Source organism: Artibeus jamaicensis, unplaced genomic scaffold (assembly GCF_021234435.1).
Source record: "Artibeus jamaicensis isolate MK-2021 breed Jamaican fruit bat unplaced genomic scaffold, CSHL_Jam_final scaffold_369, whole genome shotgun sequence".
In the NCBI taxonomy this organism is placed as follows: Eukaryota; Metazoa; Chordata; class Mammalia; order Chiroptera; family Phyllostomidae; genus Artibeus; species Artibeus jamaicensis.
The window spans coordinates 11,448,467-11,456,226 of record NW_026522042.1 but is presented as its reverse complement, the minus strand read 5'-3'; positions in this window follow the sequence as shown (position 1 = coordinate 11,456,226).

Sequence of the window (7,760 nt, the reverse complement as noted above, 5' to 3'; positions counted from 1 at the left end):
TTATCTAAGTAGAATCACACAAAATTATTTTTTATGCCTGGCTTTTCTTGATCCACATTTTGTGTGAGTTTCAGCTATGCTGTTGCATAGCTGTAATTAATTCATTTTCGTGTTGGTGTTTATGTGTTTATCATGTGGAATAAATAAATATATTCTGCTGACTGGATTTATTTATATCCGTTCATGGTTGAAGCTATTATGACTAATGGTTCCATGTACATTCTTGTACATGCTCCGTGGTTCACATAAACATACATTTTTGTGTGATGTACATACTCATTGCTAAGTCCAAGGCCACTTTGATTTCTCCTACGTTACCTTCTCTAAGTTTTCTAGTTTTGTGTTAAAGTGTTAGGTTTGTGGTCCTTTTTTAAAACCCCCAGCCATGCTTCTTGATTTTAGAGAGGGAGGAAGGGAGGCAGAGAAACATTAATTGGCTGCCTCCTGCATTCACTTGGACCAGGGAGCAAACCCACAACCTAGGTATGTTCCCTGACAAGGCACTGAACCCGCAAACTTTTGGTGTGTGGGACAATGCTCCAGCCAACTGAATCCCCGGGCTAGGGCTGTTTAGGGTCCATTTAGAGTCAATTTTTGTGAACATTTTAAAGTCAGTATCTAGACTCACTTTTGTACGTGGTTGTTTGTTGTTCCAGAATGACGTCAAAAAGGCTCTTATTCCTGTCAAATTGCCTTTATTCCTTTGTCGAAGATCAACCGACTATGTCTACATGGGTATATTTCCGGGCCGTCTGTTCGGTTCCATTGAACATTTGTCTATTTTTCCCACCAATCCCACACTGTCCTTATTACTGTAGCTTTATATTGAGTCTTGAAGTTGGGTGGTATCAGCCCCCTGATTTTGTTCTTTGCCTTTAATATCGAGTTGGCTTTTCTGGGTTTTGGGCCTCCTGAGGTAAACTTTAGAATCAGTTTGTCAGTATCCACTAAGTAACTTTTGGGATTACATTGAGTCTAGAGATCAAGTTTGGAAGAGCTTGACATCTATGAGGTCTGTACGGAATAGTCCAGCCATTGTTAATATAATGAGAACAGTTTGCATGACATCGATGTAACCTGGCAGCCAAGGAGAGTGGACTGGAATGTGCCTGTGTGAACAATGACGACTTCGCTGTACTAGTCAGTGGGGGCAGTGGACGGAATCGAATGAGCATGTGCACTGTGTGGCTACTGCATTCAAAATGACTGAGTAATGAATCAGCATCAAATTTTGGGTCAAGCTTGAACATTCCTCGGCAGAAACTATTTGGATGATTCAGAAGGCCACAGCTATGGGCAACTGGTGACTGGTAGCTTCATCACGAGCTCACTCATGCATCACATCTTGTGCAGTTTTTTGGTGAAACATCAAATCACCGAGGTGACTCAGCCCTCCTACAGCCCAGATTTGATACCCTGTGACTTCTGGCTTTTCCCCAAACTAAAATCACCTTTGAAAGGGAAGAGATTTCAGCCTGTCGATGAGATTCAGGAAAATATGCTGGGGCAGCTGATGGCAATTGGGAGAACTGTGTGAGGTCCCAAGGTGCCTACTTTGAAGGGGACTGAGGTGTCATTGTCCTATATACAATGTTTCTTGTATCTTCGATGATAAATGTCTCTATTTTTCATAGTACATGCCTGGGTACTTCCTGAACAGACCTTGTATTTTTTCCATGCAAAACAAATAAAATTTAATGATCTTAAGTGCAAAAGTAGAATTAAAAACACACCAAAAAAAGCAGAAGAAAATTAACAGAACCCAAAATGTCAAGGCAGTTATGAAGAGAACTTTGAAGGTGGGTCTTGGAAACTAAAGGTCAAAGGTTTTTGTTGTTAACTGGCAAGAAATAAGTACTTTTCTGCTGACTGTCCATAGAAACACAAAGTTTCAAGACAAAATCCAAAATGGAATAAACATAGCCCTTACAATAAGGGGTATGAGAAACACAATGCTCGAATGTTTTTTATTAAAAAATAGTGCAGTCGTATTCATTTGAACTACGTTAAATGCTCTTGGAAACTGGAGAAACCATTGTGAACGACGGTATCCAATGTGCAGGCCACACGCGTGCTGTCGATGGACAGGAATTTGGGGTGTCAGGCAGCAACACGCTCAGGCAGGACTGACGCTCAGGTCTGACTGGGAAATGTCCGGAGTTTCCCTGAAGCCTGGTGGTCAGTTTCCAGCAGTGCCTGGTCTTGGGGTTCATGTTCACTTCCCCACTGGAGGGCTGGGCCTGCCTCCAGAAGGCTGCACCCGGCATGAGGCCCCCTTTCCTGGGGATGGACCCCATCGGACAGGCCTCTGGACACGTCCAGCACCCCTGGGTGGAGCCCGGGGCTGAGTGAGGAGGTGGCAGTGAGGCCTGCTGTGGGAAGCGACTTCATGTCAGCAGCCGGAGCAGAAATCAGTGTTGAAGCGATTGTGAAGCTGTGCACTGGGCATCCAAGAACTGACGACTTGATGACGCTGAGTCTCCCTACCCACGAACGTGGAACTTCTCTCCATGTATGTGGCTCTGCCATTTCTTTTAGCAGTTGTGTTCTTTTCTTCACATATAGCTGACATATTTCTTTTTGTTAAATGTATACTCAAGTTTATCATTTTGGGGGGTGCTAATGTAAATGGTCTTGTTTTTAATTTCAAATTCCATGTGTCCATTGCCAGTATATTTGGTAAGGGACTGATTTTTGCATATTAACCTTGAATCCTACAAACTTGCTATAATCACTTATTGGTTCTAGTAATTTTTTTGTCATTTCTTTTGGATTTTCTACAGACAGTCATGTCATCTGCAAGCAGACAGTCCTTTTCTTGTCTTACTGCAGTAGCTAACGTTAATGGTGCTGTTTTTTATTTCAAATTTCAGTTGTTCTTTTTGATATATAGAAAAACAGCTCTGTTTTCTTGCTCGCCTGACTGGGGTTCCATCAATTTTATATTTTCAAACAACTACCTTTTGGTTTTGTTGATTTTTCTTGTTTTCAATTTCAGTGATTTCTGCTCTAGTTTTTATTACAATTCCTTATTTTAGTAACAAACACAGGATAAAGTAATATGGAATCTAAAGTACATCTTGAAACATTTATTTTGATAACACCTGTTAATAAATTTGTAAGGAACAAAAAATGCTTTAGTCTATTTAATAGAATTTGATCTTAAAGATAGTATGATGCAAAACACATAAATTATGAGAAAAATTATTAGTAATTTGTAGAAATGTACTTTATTTCATGCAAAGCTACATAATTTTCTATATTTTAACAGCAAATCAAACATTTCAAAAAATGTATTACATCACAATAAGTTAAAATACTACAGAGCAACTGCAAGTCCATGAGTTTGTCAAAACCAAACTGAGAGAACTTTATGCACAGATAAGGCCAAAGATGCTAATTTACTTATAGATAGCACTTTGCAGCTCTTTCCAAATACATATTTGAAAATGTAGTGAAAATCTGCAGAGAAAAATAGTTAAATCCACAACCACTGATTAGATATACATATCAGGTAGCAATGTCTGACTAACGATAAATTTGGCATCATGCACCACAAAAAACATAATGAACATTTTGGAAAATTATGATCAGACACACATTTGAAAAAGACATCTTTTATTTCAACTAATCCACTGAATTGGATAAGTTGCACATACTTTATTAATGCAACACAGAAATTAGGCATTTGTTATACTTTGCCTGGGTACTGATATATATAAAAAGATACTGAACAGATACAGGAGTATTTCAAATTCACACTGGACTACTGAACTTTAGAATACTGCCCTAAGGAAATAGGTTCTGGGCAGAATTTATTTGAGAAAGGCTTTTTTACACTACTTAAACCCAATACTACAATTAGTTACTTACAAAACATTTTATAAAAATTAAATACTAGGAAGTAATGACACCAATATCAGAACTCTTTTTCAACGCTATAATTTATAAATACATATTAGGTTGTAGTGACTTAGAAGACAGGGGCACATGTTCTCTACCTTCTAAAATGAGAAAAAATTTTCAAGCTTCTTTTCAAAATATGGACAAAAACAAATCCATTGGATTACTTTTAAAAAATAAATACACAGTCTCTCCCCCACAACTCTGCATACTAAGCAGGGAAGATAACAGCCAACTTCTTTTGAGGAATACGGCACGAAGCAGCTGGGGTGATAAGACCGACATGAACAGTATCAAATCGAAATAGTGTTGTGTAGTCAGAGGAACACATTTCGACTTTACCTATATGTCTGCCACAGTAAGCCACTCTTTCTATTTTTTTGCACTAAGTACAGTAAAATTTCTTTTTGCAAAAATAATCTGAGATCAAAATAACCACATAAGAAGAGATTTTCAGAGGAAAAAAGCTAATTTTCCCCCAGGAGTATATTAAAAACAAATGTGTTTTAGGATATCAATGAGGAGTGCATCATTATTCTTGCATTATTAACAAGCTTAAAATTACAATAAGGCTTCCATCAACCTTAATGGACAGATCTTTCGAAAATGAGAATCAAATTTTAGGAAAATCAAGCTGAGCGTGAAAGACATTTACCGGTGACAGCAAGTCCCCACTGCAGTGGGTGGGGTCAGGGACAGAGCACAGCTGGTGCCGGTCCCCCTGTGAAGCAGAAGAAGTCAGACTTGGACGGAAGGACCCGCTACGGAGGAACTCCTATTGTAGAAGGACTCCTCTGCCCCTCTCACACTGTTTCAACCTCTCCTAAGAAAAATTTTAACAATGATGTTATATTTATGAACCCCTTCCTTGAAAAAATCTCAAGGGCTTTTTAAAAAAAATCCTCACCTGAGGACATTTTTTAAAATTCCTTTTAGAGAGGAAAGGAGAGAGAGAAATGTTGACAGGAGATAGAAAGATCAATTTGTTGCCTCCCATAAGCACCTGGACCAGGGATTGAACCTGCAGCCTAAGTGTGTACCCTGACCAGGAAGCAAACCTGCAACCTTTTGGTTATAGGATAATGCTCCAACCAGCTGAGCCACTCAAGCCAGGTCGGTCTCAATATTTTTAACATTTTTTGTTGTTTTGTTTTTTAACAATCACTGCTTTTGGAAATCCATTTTTAGGCTAGGCCATTACACTGAGGATAATTCATTTCACTGAAGTGCCCTCCTTAGCAATCGACAAGACAACACACCGGTGCACAGGCCACCTTGACTGACCAAACCTGTTCCACAGCTCTAGGTGAGGAACTGCCATTCTAGCAGTGGGATCTGGAGTCAAAACTAGTTGCTCTGAGTGTACTGAAGATCGTCAAAAACAACTGTCACACAAAACAACAGAATAATTGGGAAAATACAATAAAGATTAAATAGAAAGTAAACAACAGAAGGAAAATCTGCCAAGACTTGAAAAGTCGTACTCTAAAGAGAGGCCTCCTAAAGGAAGGGAGTTGTAAGCAGAATAAGAAAGGGAAGAAAAGGTACACCTCTAAGCCTATTTTCTTCTTACATTTATAATTTAATCCAGTCCAATCCAATACACTTTGGAGATTCAAGTATGTTAAGATTTTTCAAGAACAAGGTTTGTCTCTTAGTGTCAATATATTTTTCCTTGTGATTTTCAGGCATAGTCCATTCAAATCACAAATTTAAAACACAACTGAACAGTGTGTACTAATTACAGAGAGTATATTTTTTCCTTTAAAATGGTAACCAACATACCATCAAGAACATTCCCTAAACCGACTTCCGCCAAGATGGAGGCGTAGGTGGAAACACATTGCATCCTCACGCAACCAATCTAAAAACAACAAAGTTTTAACAACAATAAACGCAATTAGACCACACAGAAAATCGACAATACGGAGTCCGAAAAAAAAGAAATGCTCAGCTAAACCGGTGAGAGGGGCAAAGCCAGCGGCAGAGCGGGTCGGGCAAAAAAGATCCCCCGACCTGGGAGGTGCAGAGGCAGCCGAGGGCATGCATCCCAGGTGCGGGCTAGCTACGGGCGGACACATGCATGGCTGGCTGTCTGTGGTCGGTGGGGCATGTACGTGCAGATAAACCAGTGAAGAGGCGAGCATTGAGACCACACGGTGCAGGGTGGCGGGCTCGCACATTTGCGCTCAGATAAACAGGCGGGGGCGAGCCGTGAGACGGACTGGGCCAGCGGAGAGGACCGCCATTGCTCCCTCTCTGACCCGCCCCCACATACAGCAACACAAACCTCCAACCTGGGTGGCCCTGCCCTGGTAAACACCTAAGGCGCCTCTCCTCTTACGTAACAGGCACAAACAGATAAAAACATGGCTCAAGAACAACTCAGAGCCCCAGAGCCAATAAATCTAAGCAATGAAGAAATAGGCAAACTTTCAGATGCACAGTTCAAAACACTGGTGATCAGGATGCTCACAGAACTGGTTGATTTTAGTCACAAATTAGAGGAACATATGAAGGCTAAACTAATTGAAATGAATGGTAACCACAGGAAACCAATAGTAATGGAAAGGAAACTGGGGCTCAAATCAAGGGAGTAGACCAGAAGGAAGGAAAAAATGACTAAACAGAAAAGGATGAAGAAACAAGAATTCAAAAAATGAGGAGAGGCTTAGGAACCTTCAGGACATCTTTAAACATTCCAACATCCAAATTATAGGTACCAGAAGGAGAAGAGGAACCGTCACGAGTGGAAACCTTATTTAAACAAATAATAAAAGAGAACTTCCCCAAGCTGACAAAGGAAATAGACTTCCAGGAAATCCAGGAAGCTCAGAGAGTCCCAAAGAAGTTGGACCCAAGAAGGAACACACCAAGGCACATCATAATTATATTAGCCAAGATTAAAATCCTACAAGCAGCAAGAGATAAGGGGACAGTCACCTACAAAGGAGTTCCCATCAGACTGTCAGTGGATTTCTCAAAAGACACCTTACAGGCAAGAAGTATTCCAAGTCATGAAAACCAAAGACCTACAACCAAGATTGATCTATCCAGCAAAGTTTTCATTTAGAATGGAAGGGCAGATAAAGTGCTTCTCAGATAAGATCAAATTCAAGGAGTTTATCATCACCAAGCCCTTATCATATGAAATGTTAAAGGGACTTATCTAAGAAAAAGAAGATAAAAAAGATGAACAGTGAAAGGACAGCAAACTCACAGTTATCAACAACCACACCTAAAACAAAAGCAAATTAAGAGGACAGCTAGATCAGGAGTGAACCATAGAAATGAAGATCACGTGGAGGGTTAGCAACAGGGGAGTGGGAGGAGGAGAAGAGGGGAGAAGGTACAGAAAATAAGTAGCATAGACAGTAGACAGAAAATAGATGGGGGGAGGGCAAGAATAGTAGGGGAAATATAGAATCTAAAGAACTTGAGACATGTGTTCATGGACTAAGGGGGGGAATGGTAGGGGATGGGTGTGCAGGGTGGAGGGGAACAGAGGGGGGAAATAGAACAAATGTAATGGCATAATCAATAAAATTAAATATATATATTTATATATATATAAATATATATATATAAATTTATATATATATAAATAAACATATGTAAATTTATATATATATATAAAGAACATTCCCTAAATCTATTTAGTTATTTTAAAAATGAGGTTTGCTATTGTACATAAAAAAAATTCCTCCATTAATATGCTAAAATACACTTAAGAAAACACACATTGCCTTTCCCATTCACATTGAATTTCATTTGGGTACATAAATGGTACATAGAACTGATCATCTAACCAAATTTGATTTGAGCCCCCAAAAAAATCAACTGGCAGCATTTCTTGT